The 25,610-nt window shown below is 38.7% G+C and overlaps 1 protein-coding gene and 1 pseudogene across 1 annotated transcript in view; one reads left to right on the forward strand and one right to left on the reverse strand.

The window, feature by feature from the left end:
- The window catches only part of LOC138316816 (uncharacterized), a 56,768-nt gene that overhangs the window by 17,245 nt on the left and 13,913 nt on the right, over window positions 1–25,610 (forward strand). The window lies entirely within an intron of this gene.
- LOC138316336 (uncharacterized) lies at window positions 5,875–12,581 on the reverse strand (annotated as a pseudogene).

A 25,610-nucleotide genomic window follows, 5' to 3' on the forward strand; every position in this document is an offset into this window, starting at 1 on the left:
GAACCAGTGGGTTCAGTTAAAAATACTTTCACTTAAACTTTAGTTACGGTGATAAAAAAAGTGCACTGAATTATGGGACCACAGGAGTATAGAATTGGAACAGGGGCGGATTAAATGCTCCCCACCTGTAATAACAAGTTCGTTCCCACTCAATCTGCTTTAATTGTAAAAAAGAGATTTATCACAAAGGGAACCCCCAACAAATTTTGTTTTTTTGATTTTGGGAGATTATAATTTTTTGTATTAATTGTTTTACAAGCTCGATATATTACACGATTAATACAACCATAGTTTTGCTATTTGTTTTGTATAACCCGTAAAAATGTATCTTAATGGGAAAAATAATGGGCCTTTGGTTTAACCGTTATTTTTTTTTGTATTTATCCTACTAACACTAGTGGTGAACAATGGAATAAGTTCGATTGGACCTAAATGACCTGTTTCGTCGCGGCAGCCGTAATTTTTACATTTTTATCTTTTACGTTTTTGATTGTACAAATGTTAAACAGTGGGGGGAGGGGACGCGCCGGTCCCCGGTTAACAGTGGGATGATAAAACATTTTTATACAGTTAGTTTGATTCGTATAACATATAGGCTTACTGTCCCCCCTTTCCCTGAGGACCCGAAATGGTTATTTGTTTTCTTCTAGGTCACAACTATTTCGAGAGCAGCTGGGGAGAAATAGAAGATGTTATTTTCTTCATGTCTACCTTTTACAGCACATAATATAACCATGAAAAACAATTTACAGAAGCGATTCTTATTCTTTAATGATACAAGCAAAGGATGACATTATATTAAAAAAATAATATCATTATTAGCCGTCCCTTTACTGAAAATAAATCCCACGGCACTAATGCTCTATAATAGGAAAAAGTGAAGTACTATATGTACTTCGTATTTGGGGCGGTGACACATCTCAAATGACAAAAATAAATTTAATTTATATAATGGCCTTTTTTATTTTTTGTAGTAAGTTTAGGGACCCTACATAAAACCTTGGTATTACATCGGATTTTATACAATAAGCAGCCTAATGGTAACATGAACAGTTTAGATGGATTGGTAAGCTAATCTAGTGCTTAATAATGGGGCTACTAGTTCGGTTGAGTTTGAGGACCAATCAAGCTTAAAATATATCCAATTAAAACGCATGACGTTTTTTGAATAAAATCTAAGTTATGTTTGTATACCCAATTTATAGTTACTACATTGTAACTAGAAATGAATACTTATAACACACTATTGTTTAGGCTTTATAGTATTGGACGAATCGAAAAACCCAAAGTAATAAAACACTTATAGATTCAAATTGAGATGGGAGTATACAGTTGGTTGTTACATTATTGTACAACCAAGAGTAACTTGGGGACTATGTGTTAATCATAGACAAATTTTTTTTTATTTTTTTTATATGCGGATTAAATTTCAATTCAGTGATTGTGGGGAAAAGCACCATAAGTCGCGAACATAAAATTCCCTGGTGATGGCACACACTATCACTATAACTAACAGCTCGGAGTATAAAACCTTATGCCGGAATACACCTTTTTTTCATCGAATCCGAGGTTTTCAAAGGAGGATAACAAACCTATTGAGTAAAATATTAAATTAAATAAAACGAGTAAGGGCTGTCATTATAATTCGGTTTACAACAAACCCCACCACATAATTGTTGCTATGTTGAAAACACAAACAAACAGGAGAAAAGGGGGTTCGGGAAAAATATTAACCACAAGGGGGGCTTCGCTGCTCTTTTTTAAAACATAGAAACAAGCTAAACACCTGATGTAAAATACAAAATATCATGAAGTTTGGTGTTATGGATTATCACGATTGTTGAGATGATCTAGTATTGAATTTCCGGTTGTAGTTGTTGGCCAATGTTTCCGTGGATGTTTTTGTTTGTCCGTTTATAATATGTAACTCCTAGGGAGATACTTACCAAGGTGACAGTTTACATTATGTTATTCCAACTGTAAGATTTGGAGCAACCAGGAAACGCTTACACTGAATATTGATAAAGACTTTCCTGGCAAGCAGAGGAATCTTCAACTAATAAATTATCGTCCACCCTAAGCCTATAAGACATGAAACCCACGCTATAGGAAGCCTAAATAGTAGTTGTTGTTAACGATCTTTTCTTCTCAGTAAAGAGGTATCTTCGTCTAAAAAATATTAAATCGTGACACCAGCTAGGGGACTTGACCAAACCAAATGGAGCCATTACAGATTAGTGATTTAGAAACGACGAGGACAGGAAAAATACACACTCTAAATAATATACGGGTGCAATCTACATTGTATTTAGCTATCGAGGCAATGGATAGGTGGGGTCATCAGTAATTGGCGAGATGGTCGGGCCAGACTGGTTCAAAATGCATACTGGCTGTGTTAACCGGCGACATGGTTTCAATCTTTTGCACGGGCGGTTTTTGGAAGGTGTACCAAAGGGGTGGGAAGCGAAAAACAATTTCGGTTTGATAATCAAATTATTAGTTTTCCTGGGGGGGCCCTGTTTGGTATGGTGCGCGATTTTTTACCAAGGAAAGAATTTCGAACTGAATTGGGGGGGCCTGTAGTTCAACATGTTTGAGCAACGTGGGTAAATGGGGGACGTAGAGATATGTAGTGAGTAGGTGTTTTTGTAGTAAAGTAAGGGCTAAATTAACCACCTCTTGCAACTTGGGCCGTATTAATAAGTGGGAGGTGTTTTAAAGTTTAGCAGGGGACGCTGCCTTAAAAAAAATGCCTTTTGTAAGGAAAAACACATCTTCGGGCCAACAATGTTCAGGTTAGATGTTTCTGAGGGTTTATCCTCTAACCTATTACCATCTTTTCCATGTTATAGTAGGTATATAGCTGAGGCATACATTAATAGGATGATTGGGTTTTTGGTCACCGGTAATCGTAATGATATAAGGGAAGGAATAAAAAAAAATTCTTAATAAAAACCATGGGGAATTATTAATATTTGAAATTCTGGGACGAAATTATAAGGATGCTAATATCTGTTATATTTACGAGTACATGGCAACTCAAGGGGAAAGGCTCCAAGATCTGTCCACTGACGAAAAACCATCAGTGACGGAGTTATCATGTTCAGGTTGTTAGGGGAAGCAGAAAGGAACTTCGGGCTCTTATACACGTTATCTTGTATGATAACAGATAATCCATAACAACAGGTCAATGCTCGCACATTACCCAGAGGCATCTAATGGTCAGAATACGTCCGTCCAGATCCCACAACAGGCGCTTTAAAAGCATTACGGTCCTACGCGCTATCACTGTTCTTCTGTGATTTGTACAGGATAGGAAAGAAAATAAAACAACTTACAATTACACATCAACACTCATGAATATGCCATTTACAGTCGCAAACAATCTTATATTTACATATTCATCGATGAACAAACAATCTTATATTTACATATTCATCGATGAAGACCCACGACTGATTGCACTACGTACGCTACTATGCTACAGTTAATAAGTCAATCGCGACATTTCGTAGTAATTTCCGTCAATCTTCGGATATATACATGTATTTCCGAAGACTGCCGGAAACTTCTCCGAGGTGTGCTCCGATTGTTAATAAGTGTAACGAAATGCAACCAACCACGAGAATCCGACGATGTTACAGATTGTGACATAATAATAACATTACAAAAATAAAAATTAAAAAGTCTAAAAATAAACAAAAACATCAAAACTCAAATGCCAAGATAAAACAACCATCCCTTTGGTATTTCTAAATGAATGACAATATCGTTTGGTCGATACATTTTCGCGAATTTACTTTTCATTGATACTGTCGTAAAAATGGATCAGTGAAAACATCTAAACAAGAATGTGTAAATTATGTATAATACCCTTGACCTGGAAATTAAGAATACGTAAAATCTAATTTGCCTCAAAGAAATGAAAACGCTAAATATTGACCCGCAAAAATTATCAGCATCACGATATATTTACATTCTGAGTGTTTCGCCACTAAATTAACCAACCAACTGACGAAAACAAAACATTTGCCTATGAAAACACTATGAATACACTATGAATACAACGATTCTCGTGCATCGATCAGCTGATTTCAAACAATACGCCAGTTTCATATCTAAAAAAATAATCCCCACAATATTTTAATGCATAATCTCTAACGTGTTGTTTCTTGATATAGAATCAACTAACGTTTACTGTAGTAAGTCAACCAAATCTTATTTTAACTATATTTCTTGTTTATCTTTTGTCATTTGCAAAAATAGGTCGACCGGAAGGCGGAAGCTTGAAAACGCGACGTTGTGGAACGACTTTGTCATCCAGCTGTTCCATTAATCTCGTTTCTCGTCGTATATGGGTGTCATAGTTTTAAATATAATATAATAGCTTTTCAATAATTTTTATTTCAATAAATTATTCTAATGTAAATATATAGATTGAATGTATTTTTCTAATTTTCATAGCGGCTATGAATATCAGAAGCTATTCTACATATCTTCCGAGGAGCGCTAACGCGTGTATATGAATGCCACTTGTATTAGTCCGAATTATTCAGCATTGCTTGTATACACAGGCATTAGATTATATATATAATTAGCAGAAGAATTCGGGCATTAACACAAAATGACAGCTTTCACCAGGAAAAAACTCTAAACCACGCAGTGGCATGCAAACCAAACCTTTATAAAAATAAAAACCATTTTTAAATAACTAAATTTAGATAATTCATATAAAAATTGCATTCGACAAAGTTGGAACATGAAACATGCATCTTTAAAATGTCCAAACAAGTTTGAATATGGCTATCAAAACAACAAGCATATACTTCAAATTATCATACTAGATTTACTATATACAATATGCAATATAATCTACGTTAGAATTAAATGTTCGATGTCGGTGCACACAATTTCCAGTCACGCTTCACCAAGTTCTCACATAAAGAAATAATGACGATGATTTCAAATGCGATTGTCTCCCTTTCCACCACGATTGTCTCCCTTACATAAAAGTTATAAAACTACACGTGCATTACGTCTGACTTGTGGTCAGTTTCCATTGTTGTCCTCCATTATTTGATCCCATTGTCCGTCACGAGTATTGGTCAGTAACGACATGTAATATATATATGACCCTACAACCATCCCGTTCATCAGCTTCCCTCCTAGGGGGAGATAACCCACCCGAGTGAATCCCCCGACAATGCCTAATATCTTCATCATAGCCTCGTTGTTGCAGAATGGGGGATCAGAGCCAAAATTTTATACAAGTTCTGTTTCCCCTTCCACCAAGGATGTTTGTGGCCAAATTTGGTTACATTTCATTCAGAACTCTATGACAAGTAGCGATTTAAAGGATTTACCTCTATTTCCCCTATTGGGCCCCGCCCCTCCTGCCCCCGGGGGGCCAGAGCCAAAATTTATACAAGTTCTGTTCCCCTTCCCCCAAGGATGTTTGTGGCCAAATTTGGTTCTAATCCATGCAGGACTCTATGACTAGTAGCGATTTAAAGGATTTACACCTCTACTTCCCCTATTGGGCCCCGCCCCTCCTGCCCCTGGGGGATCAGAGCCAAAAATTTATACAAGTTCTGTTACCCCCTTCCCCCAAGGATGTTTGTGTGCCAAATTTGGTTACATTTCATTCAGAACTCTATGACAAGTAGCGATTTAAAGGATTTACCTCTATTTCCCCTATTGGGCCCCGCCCCTCCTGCCCCCGGGGGGCCAGAGCCAAAATTTATACAAGTTCTGTTCCCCCTCCCCAAGGATGTTTGTGGCCAAATTTGGTTCCAATCCATGCAGAACTCTATGACTAGTAAGCGATTTAAAGGATTTACCTCTATTTCCCCTATTGGGCCCCACCCCTCCTGCCCCTGGGGGATCAGAGCCAAAATTTATACAAGTTCTGTTCCCCTTCCCCCAAGGATGTTTGTGGCTGATTTTGGTTACAATCCATGCCAAACTCTAGGACAAGTAGCGATTTAAAGGATTTACCTCTATTTCCCCTATTGGGCCCCGCCCCTCCTGCCCCTGGGGGGTCAGAGCCAAAATTTATACAAGTTCTGTTCCCCCTCCCCAAAGGATGTTTGTGGCCAAATTTGGTTCCAATCCATGCAGAACTCTATGACTAGTAGCGATTTAAAGGATTTACCTCTATTTCCCCTATTGGGCCCCGCCCCTCCTGCCCCTGGGGGATCAGAGCCAAAATTTATACAAGTTCTGTTCCCCTTCCCCCAAGGATGTATGTGGCTGATTTTGGTTACAATCCATGCCAAACTCTAGGACAAGTAGCGATTTAAAGGATTTACCTTTATTTCCCCTATTGGGCCCCGTCCCTCCTGCCCCTGGGGGGTCAGAGCCAAAATTTATACAAGTTCTGTTCCCCCTCCCCCAAGGATGTTTGTGGCCAAATTTGGTTACAATCCATGCAGAACTCTAGGACAAGTAGCGATTTATAGGAAATGTTGACGGACGGACGGACGGACGGACGGACGGACGACGGACGACGGACGACGGACGACGGACGCCGCGCCCATGACATAAGCTCACCGGCCCTTCGGGCCAGGTGAGCTAAAAATTGCATTCGACAAAGTTGGAACATGAAACATGCATCTTTAAAATGTCCAAACAAGTTTGAATATGGCTATCAAAACAACAAGCATATACTTCAAATTATCATACTAGATTTACTATATACAATATGCAATATAATCTACGTTAGAATTAAATGTTCGATGTCGGTGCACACAATTTCCAGTCACGCTTCACCAAGTTCTCACATAAAGAAATAATGACGATGATTTCAAATGCGATTGTCTCCCTTTCCACCACGATTGTCTCCCTTACATAAAAGTTATAAAACTACACGTGCATTACGTCTGACTTGTGGTCAGTTTCCATTGTTGTCCTCCATTATTTGATCCCATTGTCCGTCACGAGTATTGGTCAGTAACGACATATAATATATATATGACCCTACAACCATCCCGTTCATCAGCTTCCCTCCTAGGGGGAGATAACCCACCCGAGTGAATCCCCCGACAATGCCTAATATCTTCATCATAGCCTCGTTGTTGCAGAATGTGTCTATGTACATGGCATCAAAGCCTAGTCTTTGAGAAAATTCTATGATGGTCCGGAGACAGAAAAGTCCTATACCTTTCCGCCTTTCCGACGGGTGCACCAGGATGTAGGGGTCAACAGCGCCACTTGACCCTCGGTAAAATTTACTAACGGTCAAGATAAAGGCTGCCAACATTGTCCCCGATTCCTTACTAACAATCGCGAAACAGTCCGAATCACCCACCTCATTTCGGAACTCATCTTCATTTCGGAATTCATCGAGTCCAAATCCATCACTTTGCTCTGCGCATGCCTGAATTATATTATACGTTTCCGTTAGTTGGTGTCCAGTCATATAACTGACCATCACGTGACGTCCGTCAGGCAGGCGAGTCGGGAAGTGGTAACATAGCGGCAAGCTGCGCGCGACGGGCATCTTTGTCATTCAGCATGCCGATTCTCAGTGGTCTTCAAGAGCATCAAAATGCTTTAAATGGTCGACTTCCTTGCCTGCAAAATAAAAAAAAAAAAATGAAAAAAATTACTACTTAGTGTAAACGTCATGATCGAACGACATTGGTTATTAAAGAAAGAAAATAACTGAGAAAAGTCTGCTAGAAATTAAAATGTGAAAACCCTAATCACCTACGTTTGCTGATCGTCCCAGAAACTGGTTTTACCAACTCAATGCACAATCAAATCGCTTACCAATTGCCCATTGTCAAGGCCCAATGGAGTACAGAGAAGTTAAGTCGAGAGGGAAGATGCTGTATATTAGCCTTGGGAAGTCCGACAAGAAGATGCTATACTGTATATTAGCCTTGGGAAGTCCGACAAGAAGATGCTATACTGTATATTAGCCTTGGGAAGTCCGACAAGGTACCTACCCACTCAATGTACACCAATGTACATACATCGTAACAGTTATACGTAAAGGCGAGTGTGTTAGTCGTGGAATAATTGTGGAAAATGGCAGGAGGGCAGTGTTCGGGAAACATCACGGGACAAATGATGCGTGTGTTTAACATGATCGTTATCTACAGTTGTCCTGTCTACATACCAATTTGGATGGAGACTTCGGTTGCTACTCTATCGGTCAGCGCCACCTAGTAGAGACGTGGGCTATTAGCCTACCAATCAACGCCACCTATTGGCGACGTTGGTTAATTTCCTAATGTGATCTTTATGTTTTCTACGCAACCTTGGGTCGATAATCAGCATGTACTACTAAAAACGACATTTGTGGTGTAATAGGAACATGTTCAATCTCTTCCAGAGTGCATTGCGGTCCCCACATTTCACGAATGTAGGGACCGCAATGAACTCTATTGGAACATAAATGGGGTCTGTAACATAAAACAACATCACATGAACACGAGAATTGGTAACAGCATTAACGTGCATTTCTGCCCTATTTACTAGTCTTTGTAGAATAACTTTACAAAACTGTTAAACAAAATCAAATTCCATGGAACATTTCTCCTGGAATATGTAATATTACTGTCAGGTCATTGTGAAAGGTTACATCTGATCTTGGTTGACACGAGAGCTTTTCAATGCATAGTTACTTCGTGTTTGATACAAGTACATGTATATACTAAATCCGTTTTCGGGTCTCTTTATAGCTTGAAATTTTGACCACACTTTTGCCGTCAGTTAATGGCATGAAAATCTAATATTCGTTGTTCTTATAATTACTTAATAGTATTTTACTGTTAACATATTTGATTGTAAACATAAAAGGATCAGGCACAAGTTATTCCGTCCCCTAACATTATAATACAATTAACATATTCATGAGGATTAAGAGATCTAATACAGATTTAACAATTCAAATATTATTACTGTAATTAAATATAAAATTCTGTGGTATGTTTAAAGCTGACAAGTATGTACTGAATATTGGCCATGTTTATTATTTACTCCGTAAACAAGTTCAATGAACAATTAAGTTTACTTATATTGTCGGCATAGTCAACAAAGCAGGATCAACTTCCCCGAATTTCCGTGTGTGAAGATTTTTTCTAAATTAAAACTTATTAATGCTTTTTTATGACGAATTTTAAGTTCACGAGTTTTTAACTTAGATGGAATGTTCAATGTTCATGAAATTGGGCCCATCAAACCTACATGTAACTTATGCCTGAGGACAATCAGCAGTACTAAAGGTATTTTGAAGTAGCAGAGAAACCTAATTAAAAAGCAAAGCAAGAAACTGAAAGTTGTTTCTATAATATATAAATGGTAGCGATGTTTAATTAAACAATTCAACACTAGCGAAAAAGATTTTGTCGAACTTGATAGTCAAAGAGTTATGAACATGGCAGGTAATTAGGTTTATTTAAATGCAGCAGACAAACACCTGATTTGAGCACAAGAGGTTATCAACACTAAAGGCAGACAAGGTCCATTTAAGCAATAGAAGCAAGCGGACGGTTTTAGACAAAAAAGAAAACAGAAAAAAAAAAGAATTGAATTTCCATATCCCAATTAATCTATTTTCAAACAATCGGCTATTTATATTTTCATAAAGGCTGGCGCGAAATGGGCATAGAATACATGAATACATTGACAAAATTGGCGAGGATTTAACCTGAAATGCATACTTTCATACATATGTAATATTATATATCGTTAAAATTTATACACATGCACAGATCAGCACCACTAAAACAAGAGGCCCAGAGGGCCTGTATCGCTCACCTGGTTTGTAATGCCAAGTCATGTTCTGAATACAAGTTCATTGTTTCTTTTCTGAAGGAATTTGAATATTTACCTCCGATTTCCCATATTGGGCCACACCTCTCCTGCCCCTGGGGGGTAAGAGCCAAAATTTATACAAGTTCTGTTTCCCTTCCAAAAAGAATGTTTGTGGCCAAATTTGGTTACAATCCATGCAAAACTCTAGGACAAGTAGCGATTTATAGGATTTACCTCTATTTCCCCTATTGGGCCCCGCCCCTCCTGCCCCCGGGGGGTCAGAGCCAAAATTTATACAAGCTCTGTTCCCCTTCCCCCAAGGATGTTTGTGGCCAAATTTGGTTACAATCCATGCAGAACTCTAGGACAAGTAGCGATTTATAGGATTTACCTCTATTTCCCCTATTGGGCCCCGCCCCTCCTGCCCCCGGGGGGGTCAGAGCCAAAATTTATACAAGTTCTGTTCCCCCTCCCCCAAGGATGTTTGTGGCCAAATTTGGTTACAATCCATGCAGAACTCTATGACTAGTAGCGATTTAAAGGATTTACCTCTATTTCCCCTATTGGGCCCCGCCCCTCCTGCCCCGGGGGGTCAGAGCCAAAATTTATACAAGTTCTGTTCCCCCTTCCCCAAGGATGTTTGTGGCCAAATTTGGTTACAATCCATGCAGAACTCTATGACTAGTAGCGATTTAAAGGATTTACCTCTATTTCCCCTATTGGGCCCCGCCCCTCCTGCCCCTGGGGGGTCAGAGCCAAAATTTATACAAGTTCTGTTCCCCCTCCCCCAAGGATGTTTGTGGCCAAATTTGGTTACAATCCATGCAGAACTCTATGACTAGTAGCCATTTAAAGGAATTGTTGACGGACAGACGGACGACGGACGGACGGACGGACGGACGGACGGACGACGGACGACGGACGACGGACGCCGCACCATGACATAAGCTCACCGGCCCTTTGGGCCAGGTGAGCTAAAAATGTGCACTTTATATATGTTAGAGATAGATGAAGTAGTGCCGAGGACATGGGGAATCTTGCCACGTGAGATTGGCGCTTTAGAGGTGTGCCGAGGACATGGGGAATCTTGCCACGTGAGAGTGGCGCTTTAGAGGTGTGCCGAGGACATGGGGAATCTTGCCACGTGAGAGTGGCGCTTTAGAGGTGTGCCGAGGACATGGGGAATCTTGCCACGTGAGAGTGGCGCTTTAGAGGTGTGCCGAGGACATGGGGAATCTTGCCACGTGAGAGTGGCGCTTTAGAGGTGTGCCGAGGACATGGGGAATCTTGCCACGTGAGAGTGGCGCTTTAGAGGTGTGCCGATTGTTAACATACATACTATTTCATACTTATAAACATCTCTATTCTGACGTCACGGGTAGGATATCGTTTCATACCAGATGATGGTAGAATTTCTGTGTCAAATAATAATAATTCATACTTATGTAATATTCTATCCATCTCTAATCTTACTGGCGTCACGGTAGAATATCCGTTCATACAAGATGAAAGTAGAATTTCTGTGTCAAATGAAACATTATATTTTTCCATTTAAATTCTCCTTTCACGCAAATAATTGGTTTAGTGGAGACAGTATATCCCGTATTTTATGCGAGGTTTTGAGAACTCATATACACCATCCAAACTTCTTACGAACGCTACATCAGGACTCATATATCAACGTCAACAAAAGAATGACGTAACACGGTCGGAATCGTGACATTTTTAACGTGTCCTATATTAGAGTTGCATTGTCTATGACTTGCTCTTGTCATAAAAAATAAAAACATTTAAAGTGTTCTACATATCTTAAACATTCCATATTTACCGACTTTTGTCAAGTTCGTATTCACGAAGTTATTAAATAATTCACTATATAGATTGCTTTTGCTTGTGTACACGTTGAAAATAGCTCGGAAATGTCCGAGCTGTTCCGGTCTTTTCCGATTTGGGATTCCGATATTACCCGAAAGTTTTTAAAATGTCAGACATTGATCTGGAGCCGTTAACAAAATGTATTATATTTCTATTTCATCCAACATGTCCTCTTATCTCAATATAGTCTGTTGGTACTTTTATGGATTTGAAACATACATGCATATATGCTTCCATATTCACACATTACATATTTTTACACTAGTTTGTTAGAGTGCAAATTACATGAAAGATAACATAGAGAAGTAATTCAGTTGACACCAAGTATTACCGAAAAAGACCAAAGTTGGATATCTTGCACCTTTATACAAAGTTGTTGTGCTTACTGTATACATGTACCCCATGGATGTTTATCCAAATATTACGTTGAATAGATCTTTATAACATGGAGATACATATCCGATAATAACCTTATAGTTCTAACTTCATTTCAATGAAATTTTTAAAAAAAAAAATCATACAGTTTAAGGAACCATTTTTTCTAGAAAACATCAGGCCGATATACATGGACATTGTATATGGGAATCAGTGCATGCCCAAATGGTGATACGATGATGATGATGATATCCTGATGATGATGATGATTTAAAAACAAGTTAAAACGAGACATACATTAATGCATTTGGTAAGCCTCAGCTATATATTTATATCCTCTATATTGATAATAATTGATAGTTTTCGGAAATCCCAGAATTTTCATGCAAAATATTAAGCAAAATTATGAAACTTTCAATGTAAATAAATAACTAAACTCTCAGTCACATTTTCTCAACATTAAACAAAGAATTAATACATACCCTGATTTATAACATCAAAACTATTTCCCTGCAGTGTTTCACTAAGCTGCCTTTTTCAGAGAAGCATGTCATCCCGAAATCCCCATTTAATATAATACCGCTAATACACGTGTTTCCCCGTAATTTATTTTACCTTTCGGAAGCTAAGTATGAGAATCCTTTAACAGTATACATGTGTATAGAAAACACGTGTCCCCACAACACGTGTCACTCTATCAGTTCTGGCAATATTCCAAAATATTCACATAGCCTTCACGTTAAATCTAGACAGTATACAGATGCGGGCTATGATATCTAACTATGCACATTAATGGAGATTAAAAAGGGTTGTTTAAAGGTTGAAACTTTGCTTAGTAAACAATACGCTGTGTTTTTAGTTAGTTCCACTGTTATGTATGACACTAAATACATGTAGTTATGAGATAAGGGAGACAACTCCTATAGCTTTTTTTATCAATACATCCTATGAAGGTCATATCATTGATTTAGGTTATAGAACTTTCTAGAATATAATCATGTATAAACAAATATGTTTGTAAACATGTTGATTTTAAGTAGATATCTAGAATGATCTATTTCCAGAAAGTTATGTGTGTGTTTACTTGTTTACTGTTTTTAGTTAGATATTTCTAGAAGTAGGAGGTTCTCCAATATTCTTGAATTACGGTTTAGCTATATATACTCCAGCTGCCCAAGGCTAATCAGAACTGTAATGAGACCTGTGATAAGACATATCAAGAATTGTACAGCGCCATATAAGATTCTATTGGGAGAGCTATTGTGACTTTATCTGTGGATTATTACAACACTTTGTGTGGATTTATTCATATTGCCTGGAACTTTACAAATCATCGGTGGACATTCAATTTCCTTGTGGATTTTGTGATTATTGTTAATTTGAAACCCGGAAGGATCAAGGATTATACCAGGACATTCGCATACAGATAAGTAACACTTTAAATCATCGTACTACTCTTGTACCACCACCAATTACTTTAGACATTGTAAACCATCTCTGTATAATATTGTATATATAATTAAATTGTGTTTTGAATTTAGCTGCTGGTTTCTCATTTCTGTTATTCGTTCATGTAACAGGAATTGGGGGCTCGTCCGGGATCGATATTCAATTTGTGAAATCTAACTTTGAAAAATTAATTAAGAAATTTTCAAAATTTGTGTACAAACTTTGAGTTTACATTTGAAACCAACAGCTAGATAAATATGACTACTATGCAGGTAGAACAGTTTGTTAAAGCGCCATCCCTGGAAGTTCTTTTGCAAGTTAGTAAGAAGGATTTACTGTTATTGGGTAAACATTTAGGCCTAACTATCAAAACTAATTTGAGGAAAGCTGAAATTAGGAATGTAATTATAAGATATTTTGTTGACAATGGCAAATTTGACTCTAGTGCATTAGATAGTATAGAGGAAACAGTCAGTTCAGAAATTCAAATTAGACAAATGGAACTTGAACATGAAATGAAACTAAGACAAATGGAAATAGAGAAGGAAATGAAAGAGATGGAGTTAAGAGAAAAAGAAAAAGACAAAGAAAGAGAGTTAAGAGCAAAAGAAATTGAAAGAGAATTAAAAGAAAAAGAGATCGAGAGAGATCAGATGTTAGAACTAGAGAAGCAGAAAATTCAAGCTGAAACAGAACTTAGAATGAAAGAATTAGAGCTAGCTTCTCAAGACAGTTCAAGTAATCTAACTTTTAGGGGTTTACAAGGAAACCGAGGTTTTGATGTCAGTAGAAACATTAGGTTAGTTCCTCCTTTTCAAGAGAAAGAAGTTGACAAGTATTTTCTGCATTTTGAGAAAATAGCTGATAGTATGAAATGGCCTGAAGATAAGCTTACAATGCTTCTTCAGAGTGTCTTGATTGGTAAAGCTAGAGACATTTATTCTTCTTTATCTGTAGATGAGATTTCAAATTACCAAGTAGTCAAGAAAGCTATTTTGAAAGCTTATGAGTTAGTTCCTGAGGCTTACCGCCAGAAATTTCGAAACTCGAGAAAGAGAGATGAACAAACTCATGTAGAATTTGCCAGAGAAAAGGAACAATTATTTAATAGGTGGTGTGATTCTAAAGAAATTGATGAGGATTTCGGTAAATTGAGGCAATTATTGTTGATAGAGGAGTTTAAACGTTGTGTCCACTCAAACATAAAAACTCATTTAGATGAGAGAAAAGTTGAAACACTTAGTGAAGCAGCTACAATGGCTGATGATTACGCTCTCACCCACAAAGGCTCATTTGTTAAAAACAGTTCTCAAGACAAAAACAGTACCACAGGTACTAGTAAATTTGGTCAGCCTAGGAACCCAACCTTTAGTGGCCCTTCTAACGACAAACCTAAATTAGGTGATAAGACTAAGTCTGATTCTAAAACAGATCATAGGGCAGGTGTGGGGTCTCCTTCTGGTCCTGTTTGTAATTACTGCAAGAAAGTAGGGCATACTATGTCTGAATGTTATTCTCTCCAGCGTAAGGAGCAAAGGCGTAAACAGTCAGTTCCTTCTGTGTTAGCTATGTCAAAGCCTAGTCAGAAACTTAGTGATATTGTGGAAGATTCTAAAGTGTCTGTTGAGATTAAGAGCTCAGAGTCTGATAGCGTCTTGGAGAAGTACTCTCCCTTCATTTCTGAAGGTTTTGTTTCACTTACTAGTGATATTACCAACTTGAAACCTGTGAAGATTTTGCGAGATACTGGGGCTTCTCATTCTTTGATATTAGATGGCGTAGTGCCTTTGTCTGAGGAGACCTCATCTGGTAGTAGTGTTTTGCTTCAAGGTGTAGAGTTAGGTTTTGTTAATGTGCCTCTCCATTGTGTTTATTTAAAGTCAGACTTGGTTACTGGGCCTGTCACCCATTGGTGTTAGACCGGAACTTCCGATAGAGGGCGTGTCGCTCATTTTAGGCAATGACTTGGCTGGAGAGAAAGTTAGGGTAGATCCCTTAGTGTCCAGTATTCCAGATAAAACAGATGATGCTGAGACTATTCAACAGGAATTTCCTGGTATTTTCCCTTCTTGTGCTGTAACTCGTTCAATGAGTAAGAAGGTTTCTGATGTTGCAGTAGTTGAGGATCATTATAGTCCAGGGTTAGGTGACACTTTCTTGGCTCATGATATAGAGGATGTCGGGAGCAAGTGTGATCTTTTGAGCAATCCTGTAGACTTTGATAGTGATAGAGTTGTTCCTAACAAGGGTACTTCTTTGTCTGACATGATGAGCAAATCATCTTTGTCTAGAGAGGAGCTTATAGTAGAACAGGAAAAAGATCCTGAAATCTCCTTACTGTGTAATCGGGCCTTTGAGTGAGGAAGAGGCGGAGAAAGTCCCGGTTTGTTACTTCCGTAAGTCAGGCGTGTTGATGCGCAAGTGGCGCCCCCCTGATGTGTCTCCCGAGGAAGACTGGAAAGTTGTCAATCAAATAGTTGTCCCACCGAGGTATAGGCAAGATATTCTGAGTTTGTCTCATGACGTACCTATGGCAGGGCATTTAGGTGTGACCAAGACTTATAACAGGATCTTAGATCACTTCTTTTGGCCCAAGTTGAAACGGGATGTGGCTGATTTTTGTAGGTCTTGTCATACTTGTCAGGTGGTAGGGAAACCTAATCAGAAAATCCCTGTTGCACCTTTGCACCCCATTCCAGCATTTGAGGAACCATTTAGTAGAGTCATTATAGACTGTGTAGGTCCTCTACCCAAAACTAAGTCTGGGAATGAGTATCTTTTAACTATTATGTGTGCTTCCACACGCTTTCCTGAAGCCATTCCACTCAGAAATATTAAGGCCCCTAACATAGTCAAGGCTTTGGTTAAATTCTTTACATTGGTTGGTCTTCCAAAAGCTGTCCAATCGGACCAAGGTTCGAATTTCATGTCTGGTATTTTTCAACAAGTCATGTACCAGCTCCAGATCAAGCAGTATAAGTCTAGTGCTTATCATCCAGAGTCTCAGGGTGAGAGACGTTTTCGTCAGACATTGAAGAATATGATGAGATCTTATTGTTTTGAAAACAAAAGAGATTGAGACGAAGGTATACACATGTTGTTGTTTGGCGTCAGAGAATCTGTACAAGAATCTCTTGGCTTCAGTCCCTTTGAACTTGTGTTTGGACATACTGTACGTGGTCCTTTGAAAATTTTGAAAGACAAAATTTTGGACGAAGATTCTAAAGTTAATCTCTTAGAGTATGTGTCTAACTTTAAGCAAAGGTTGACAAGGGCATGTGGACTGGCAAAAGAAAATTTGGCCGTTACTCAAACCAAAATGAAAACATGGTATGATAAAGATGCCCGTGCAAGAAGTTTTGATCCAGGTGACAAAATTTTGGCTCTATTACCAATACCGGGTCAGCCTTTGCAAGCTAGATATTTTGGACCTTATATTGTTGAGAAAAAGGTTGATGATGTTAACTACATTGTACAAACTCCAGGGAGGCGCAAGAAAACTCAATCATGTCATGTTAATATGCTTAAGAAATATGTAGATAGAGAAGGGAGCAAGATCTCTCAACCTATTGCTACTTTGGCCTCTGTACCATCACAAAGTGAAAGTACAGCTGATATTTGTAAATTAGACTTAGATGGTGGTGTACAAGATGTAGGTTTAGACTGTGGTGTTAAGTTACGGAATTCAGATGTGCTCGCGAACTTGGACAAGAAACTGTGTCATCTATCAGAAAAGGAACGCAATGAACTGAAAGATTTGATACTTGAGTTTAATCATTTGTTTCCGGATACACCAGGCAAAACGGATGCTATCTATCATGACGTGGATGTAGGCGATGCGCCACCTGTCAAGCAACATCCTTACCGTGTCAATCCTTTGAAAGAAGAACACTTAAAGAAAGAAATTCAATACATGTTGGACAATGATATTATTGAACCAAGCAAAAGTGAATGGAGCTCTCCATGTGTTCTGGTACCAAAGCCAGACAAGACATACCGGTTCTGTACTGACTTCAGAAAAGTAAACTCTGTCAGTAAAACAGACTCTTATCCAATTCCAAGGATTGACTCATGTATTGACAAAGTTGGCAAAGCCAAGTACGTAAGCAAGTTTGACCTGTTGAAAGGATATTGGCAGGTGCCATTAACAGAAAGAGCTAAAGAAGTGTCGGCATTTGTAACCTCACAAGGTTTGTACCAGTACAAAGTTATGCCGTTTGGTATGAAGAATGCCCCGGCAACATTTCAACGTCTTCTTAACAGCGTAATATCAGACCTGGAAGGCTGTGGTGGATACATCGATGACGTCATCAACTACCACGACACGTGGGAAGACCATCTACGCGGGATTCGTGAATTCTTCGAAAGACTCACTACCATGAAATTGACTGGTAAACTTATTGAAATGTGAATTTTGTCATGCAACTGTTGAATTTTTAGGCCATGTTGTAGGACAGGGGCAGGTTAAACCTGTTCAGGCCAAAGTAGAATCAATTATAGATTTTCCATCTCCTGGAAGCAAGAGAGAGCTGATGAGATTTCTTGGTATGGCTGGATACTACAGAAAATTTTGTCAAAATTTCTCTGTTATAGCAGCTCCACTTACTGCTTTGTTAAAGAAAAATGTCAAATTTGTTTGGTCAGACGAATGTAAGTCTGCATTTGAGAAATTGAAAGCCATACTATCAAACTCACCAGTTCTGACTGCTCCAGATTTTAATAAACAGTTTAAACTGTTTGTTGACGCCAGTGATGTAGGTGTTGGTGCTGTTTTGATGCAAGAAGGTACTGAACAAATTGACCATCCAATTTGTTATTTCTCGAAAAAGTTTGACAAACACCAGAGAAATTATTCCACCATTGAGAAAGAATGTTTAGCATTGATTTTGGCCTTAAACCAATTTGATGTGTATCTATGCACTACAGTTGTGCCTGTGTTGGTCTTCACCGACCACAACCCTTTGACATTCATTGGGAAAATGAAAAACAAAAATCAAAGAATTCTCAGGTGGAGTTTGACTTTGCAAGAGTACAATCTTGACATCAAACACATCAAAGGGAAAGACAATATTCTAGCAGATGCTTTATCAAGGATTTAAATATGACTTAATATTTGAAGAAAGTTTCCTTTTCAAGAAAACTTTCTTTTCTTTAAGGAGGGGTGTGTTATGTATGACACTAAATACATGTAGTTATGAGATAAGGGAGATAACTCCTATAGCTTTTTTATCAATACATCCTATGAAGGTCATATCATTGATTTAGGTTATAGAACTTTCTAGAATATAATCATGTATAAACAAATATGTTTGTAAACATGTTGATTTTAAGTAGATATCTAGAATGATCTATTTCCAGAAAGTTATGTGTGTTTACTTGTTTACTGTTTTTAGTTAGATATTTCTAGAAGTAGGAGGTTCTCCAATATTCTTGAATTACGGTTTAGCTATATATACTCCAGCTGCCCAAGGCTAATCAGAACTGTAATGAGGCCTGTGATAAGACATATCAAGAATTGTACAGCGCCATATAAGATTCTATTGGGAGAGCTATTGTGACTTTATCTGTGGATTATTACAACACTTTGTGTGGATTTATTCATATTGCCTGGAACTTTACAAATCATCGGTGGACATTCAATTTCCTTGTGGATTTGTGATTATTGTTAATTTGAAACCTGGAAGGATCAAGGATTATACCAGGACATTCGCATACAGATAAGTAACACTTTAAATCATCGTACTACTCTTGTACCACCACCAATTACTTTAGACATTGTAAACCATCTCTGTATAATATTGTATATATAATTAAATTGTGTTTTGAATTTAGCTGCTGGTTTCTCATTTCTGTTATTCGTTCATGTAACAATTTATCCTTGAAGTAGAAACACAAGCCTACTTAGCTTAATTGACAATCGATTACTGACTTCAATGACACTTCCTGGATGGATGCTGTATAGGAAGATAATGGAGCACCAAATTGGATGCCTTCTGATTATGACAAAACTGCTGTCTATAAGAAGGAATCGGATCAAAAGTTGGGAAACACCATCCTCGATACTCCAGGGGTTACTGTCACTGTCGTTATATTCTCGATACTCCAGGGGTTACTATCACTGTCGTTATATCCTCGATACTCCAGGGGTTACTATCACTGTCGTTATATCCTCGATACTCCAGGGGTTACTATCACTGTCGTTATATCCTCGATACTCCAGGGGTTACTATCACTGTCGTTATATCCTCGATACTCCAGGGGTTACTGTCACTGTCGTTATATCCTCGATACTCCAGGGGTTACTATCACTGTCGTTATATCCTCTATACTCCAGGGGTTACTATCACTGTCGTTAAAGCCTCGATACTCCAGGGGTTACTATCACTGTTGTTATATCCTCTATACTCCAGGGGTTACTATCACTGTCGTTATATCCTCGATACTCCAGGGGTTACTGTTACTGTCGTGATATCCTCGATACTCCAGGGGTTACTATCACTGTTGTTATATCCTCTATACTCCAGGGGTTACTATCACTGTCGTGATATCCTCGATACTCCAGGGGTTACTATCACTGTCGTTATATCCTCGATACTCCAGGGGTTACTGTCGCTGTCGTTACATCCTCGATACTCCAGGGGTTACTGTCACTGTCGTGATATCCTCGATACTCCAGGGGTTACTATCACTGTTGTTATATCCTCTATACTCCAGGGGTTACTATCACTGTCGTTATATCCTCGATACTCCAGGGGTTACTGTCACTGTCATTATATCATTGATAATTCAGGGGTTACTATCACTGTTGTTATATCCTCGATACTCGAGGGGTTACTATCACTGTCGTTATATCCTCGATACTCCAGGGGTTACTGTCACTGTTGTTATATCCTCGATACTCCAGGGGTTACTATCACTGTCATTATATCCTCGATACTCCAGGGGTTACTATCACTGTCGTTATATCCTCGATACTCCAGGGGTTACTGTCGCTGTCGTTACATCCTCGATACTCCAGGGGTTACTATCACTGTCGTGATATCCTCGATACTCCAGGGTTACTGTCACTGTTGTTATATCCTCGATACTCCAGGGGTTACTATCACTGTCATTATATCCTCGATACTCCAGGGGTTACTATCACTGTCGTTATATCCTCGATACTCCAGGGGTTACTGTCGCTGTCGTTACATCCTCGATACTCCAGGGGTTACTATCACTGTCGTGATATCCTCGATACTCCAGGGTTACTGTCACTGTTGATATATCCTCGATACTCCAGGGGTTACTATCACTGTCATTATATCCTCGATACTCCAGGGGTTACTATCACTGTCGTTATATCCTCGATACTCCAGGGGTTACTATCACTGTCGTTATATCCTCGATACTCCAGGGGTTTCACTGTCACTGTCGTTATATCCTCTATACTCCAGGGGTTACTATCACTGTCGTGATATCCTCGATACTCCAGGGGTTATTTTCACTGTCGTTATATCCTCGATACTCCAGGGGTTATTATCACTGTCGTTATATCCTCGATACTCCAGGGGTTACTATCACTGTCGTTATATCCTCGATACTCCAGGGGTTACTATCACTGTCGTTATATCCTCGATACTCCAGGGGTTATTTTCACTGTCGTTATATCCTCGATACTCCAGGGGTTACTATCACTGTCGTGATATCCTCGATACTCCAGGGTTACTGTCACTGTCATTATATCATTGATAATTCAGGGGTTACTATCACTGTTGTTATATCCTCGATACTCCAGGGGTTACTATCACTGTCGTTATATCCTCGATACTCCAGGGGTTACTATCACTGTCGTTATATCCTCGATACTCCAGGGGTTACTATCACTGTCGTTATATCCTCGATACTCCAGGGGTTACTATCACTGTCGTGATATCCTCGATACTCCAGGGGTTACTATCACTGTCGTTATATCCTCGATACTCCAGGGGTTACTATCACTGTCGTTATATCCTCGATACTCCAGGGGTTACTATCACTGTCGTTATATCCTCGATACTCCAGGGGTTACTATCACTGTCGTTATATCCTCGATACTCCAGGGGTTACTATCACTGTCGTTATATCCTCGATACTCCAGGGGTTACTATCACTGTCGTTATATCCTCGATACTCCAGGGGTTACTATCACTGTCGTTATATCCTCGATACTCCAGGGGTTACTATCACTGTCGTTATATCCTCGATACTCCAGGGGTTACTATCACTGTCGTTATATCCTCGATACTCCAGGGGTTACTATCACTGTCGTTATATCCTCGATACTCCAGGGTTACTATCACTGTCGTTATCCTATCACTCACTGTCGTTATATCCTCGATACTCCAGGGGTTACTATCACTGTCGTTATATCCTCGATACTCCAAGGGTTACTATCACTGTCGTTATATCCTCGATACTCCAGGGGTTACTATCACTGTCGTTATATCCTCGATACTCCAGGGGTTACTATCACTGTCGTTATATCCTTGATACTCCAGGGGTTACTATCACTGTCGTTATATCCTCGATACTCCAGGGGTTACTATCACTGTTGTTATATCCTCGATACTCCAGGGTTACTTCTACTGTCGTATATCCTCGATACTCCAGGGGTTACTATCACTGTCGTTATATCCTCGATACTCCAGGGGTTACTATCACTGTCGTTATATCCTCGATACTCCAGGGGTTACTATCACTGTCGTTATATCCTCGATACTCCAGGGGTTACTATCACTGTCGTTATATCCTCGATACTCCAGGGGTTACTATCACTGTCTTTATATCCTCGATACTCCAGGGGTTACTATCACTGTCGTTATATCCTCGATACTCCAAGGGTTACTATCACTGTCGTTATATCCTCGATACTCCAGGGGTTACTATCACTGTCGTTATATCCTCGATACTCCAGGGGTTACTATCACTGTCGTTATATCCTCGATACTCCAGGGGTTACTATCACTGTCGTTATATCCTCGATACTCCAAGGGTTACTATCACTGTCGTTATATCCTCGATACTCCAGGGGTTACTATCACTGTCGGTATATCCTCGATACCCCAGGGGTTACTATCACTGTCGTTATATCCTCGATACTCCAGGGGTTACTATCACTGTCGTTATATCCTCGATACTCCAGGGTTATCATCCTCGATACTCAGGTTATATCATGTCGTTATATACCGTTATCATCCTCGATACTCCAGGGGTTACTATCACTGTCGTTATATCCTCGATACTCCAGGGGTTACTATCACTGTCGGTATATCCTCGATACTCCAAGGGTTACTATCACTGTCGTTATATCCTCGATACTCCAAGGGTTACTATCACTGTCGGTATATCCTCGATACTCCAAGGGTTACTATCACTGTCGTTATATCCTCGATACTCCAAGGGTTACTATCACTGTCGTTATATCCTCGATACTCCAGGGGTTACTATCACTGTCGTTATATCCTCGATACTCCAAGGGTTACTATCACTGTCGGTATATCCTCGATACTCCAAGGGTTACTGTCACTGTCGTTATATCCTCGATACTCCAGGGGTTACTATCACTGTCGTTATATCCTCGATACTCCAGAGGCTACTATCACTGTCGAGGATATAACGACAGTGATAGTAACCCCTGGAGTATCGAGGATGGGATTACAGTAAGAACATCTAAAGAAGGATAATTCTGGATGTTTGTTTCTTTTTGTTTTTCGTCATATTCAATTATTCAAATAGAGTGACATTTCAGGACGCACAAGGTTTTGGAGGCGAAGAATAGCAGGAAAACAAGGAAAAAAATCCTGATCACTATGTTGTAACTGTTGGGATTCCAATTCGAAACCCTAACCAGCGTTTATAATACACAATGGTAGTTTACGAGAATTCCTCTATCGCAAGGCGACACGGACACACGAACTCTTCTGACGCCAACACGGATTATACTCAAGTTTTGTTAGTTTAACTTCAAGGGTCATATAAGAACGTGCCGGGTTTGGTGATGGAGGAAAGCCAGAGTACCCGGAGAAAAAACACTGACCAGTGGTCAGTTCAGACGTGGGAAACTTACTTTTAAAATGGTGATGTAAACATAACATTCCAAACAAATCTCAAGTAGACTCTGTCATATTTGACAAACATAAACATCATGTATACGGACGCATATAGTATATACATATTCATATTCAATAAGATAAACCACAGCTGTGCCATCTCCGATCCCGTTGACAAACCCGCCATTCACATAGTATTAGTAACCGTATAATGTTTAAACTACGATATAAAAGGTTTTGTGGAAAATTTGAAAAAATAATAGAATGAATTGCAGTAAGCAAACTTCAAACAAAACTTTGTTATTTTGAGTTTAACGTCACTGGGGTAGCGCTGAAAAAACTCTATTTTTTCTGATAAATGAATGAATTGAAATGTTTATATTTTTAGTTTTGTTGTTTAATTTATCTGTTATGCATTGTGTGTTTATGGGAACTAAAGTCTGGTAATCAAATTGTATGGTTTTTTCCGACCTCTTTTCTTTGAGATTGAATAAAAAGTTACGCTGACATGCATCCGTCTGACAAACTCAATACGCATTGACCTACTGTACTAGACAAGTAGCTCTAGATCTTAGCCTCTTATAGAAATACTGTAACAGATGTTAAGTACTCAAGACCAGGGACCGATGATTTAAATAGCACGAAAAGAAATTTAATACGTGTGTCCTTGTTAAGTTTGATTTCTTCACGGATAACGATATCTTTTCACCACGCCTCCCCATTGACGAATATATCCGTTTATAAGTATAATCGAAATAAGCATAAGTCTACTGCAGTTAGTGTGTAGACTGTCGGTCGATATCAATAAATGACTCATTCGCACGTGCGTCATTCGTGCATATCTCGAGTTCAGTTACTCAGTTACTATATTTACAAAACAGATACAATATAATATTTACAAAACAGATACAGTATGATATTTACAAAACAGATACAGTATAATATTTACAAAACAGATACAGTATGGTATTTACAAAACAGATACAGTATAATATTTACAAAACAGATACAGTATAATATTTACAAAACAGATACAGTATGATATTTACAAAACAGGTACAGTATAATAATTTACAAAACAGATACAGTATAATATTTACAAAACAGATACAGTACAATATTTACAAAACAGATACAGTATGATATTTACAAAACAGATACAGTATAATATTTACAAAACAGATACAGTATAATATTTACAAAATGTTTTAATCAATAGCCATGCAGAAAACCATATGCATTGAATGGGCCTACAGATAGAGGTTACAAAACGCAAGTATAATGCAAGATTTACCTCAGTAATCTATTCTAAAAACCAATTTTATTTTATCTTTAATTTTTATTTTATTGTAGAAGATGATAGATGATGATTATAGTATAGACCGAGAATTTATCAAGCTTTTTCGACTCTACAAAATTATATGGATCAAGGATTAAAAAATTGCCTAATTAATAAAAACTAGAAAGCGTTTCGTAAAGGAAGTGGTGCCTTTAAAACACTGCGGTAAGACGTCGCCCTCATGCACCTCCGCAGTATAGGACCCAATTCCATTAGTTATGAACAAAGAGGCCGATGGGCCTTAACGGTCACCCGAACATATTGGCACAGATACAAACACCTCAAAGATTAAAGTAGTGGCACAACAGTTAAGGCAATCAAAAAAAAAAACCCTCTTTTATTAGAAGAAGTCCTGGTCTCTGATATAATTTAATGAACTTAGAGCCCATGAATTGTAGGTCCGCTTTGTTCCCATTCCAATAAATTGCTGCAAATCCGATATCCAGTCTCAAGGGTAGTCATCTCATTGTTTACAGTGCTCAATAACAGGTCTCTATATGGCCTGCTAAGTTAATCACAAGAAGTTATTAAAAGCATTTTAGCCTATTTGACCTGGAGATGAAGGTCAAGATAATTTATTTGAACGAAAATTGGTAGTCCTTTCATCTCCAAGCATGCCGCAGACCCATATATGAGTATCCTTGGGCCCTTCTGGTTCTTGGAGCAGAAGTCGCGTTAAAAGAATTTTAAGCCTTTTTGGGGGACAGCCCTTTGGACCTTGAGTGAAGGTCAAAGTC

Source organism: Argopecten irradians, chromosome 2, assembly GCF_041381155.1.
Source record: "Argopecten irradians isolate NY chromosome 2, Ai_NY, whole genome shotgun sequence".
NCBI lineage: Eukaryota > Metazoa > Mollusca > Bivalvia > Pectinida > Pectinidae > Argopecten > Argopecten irradians.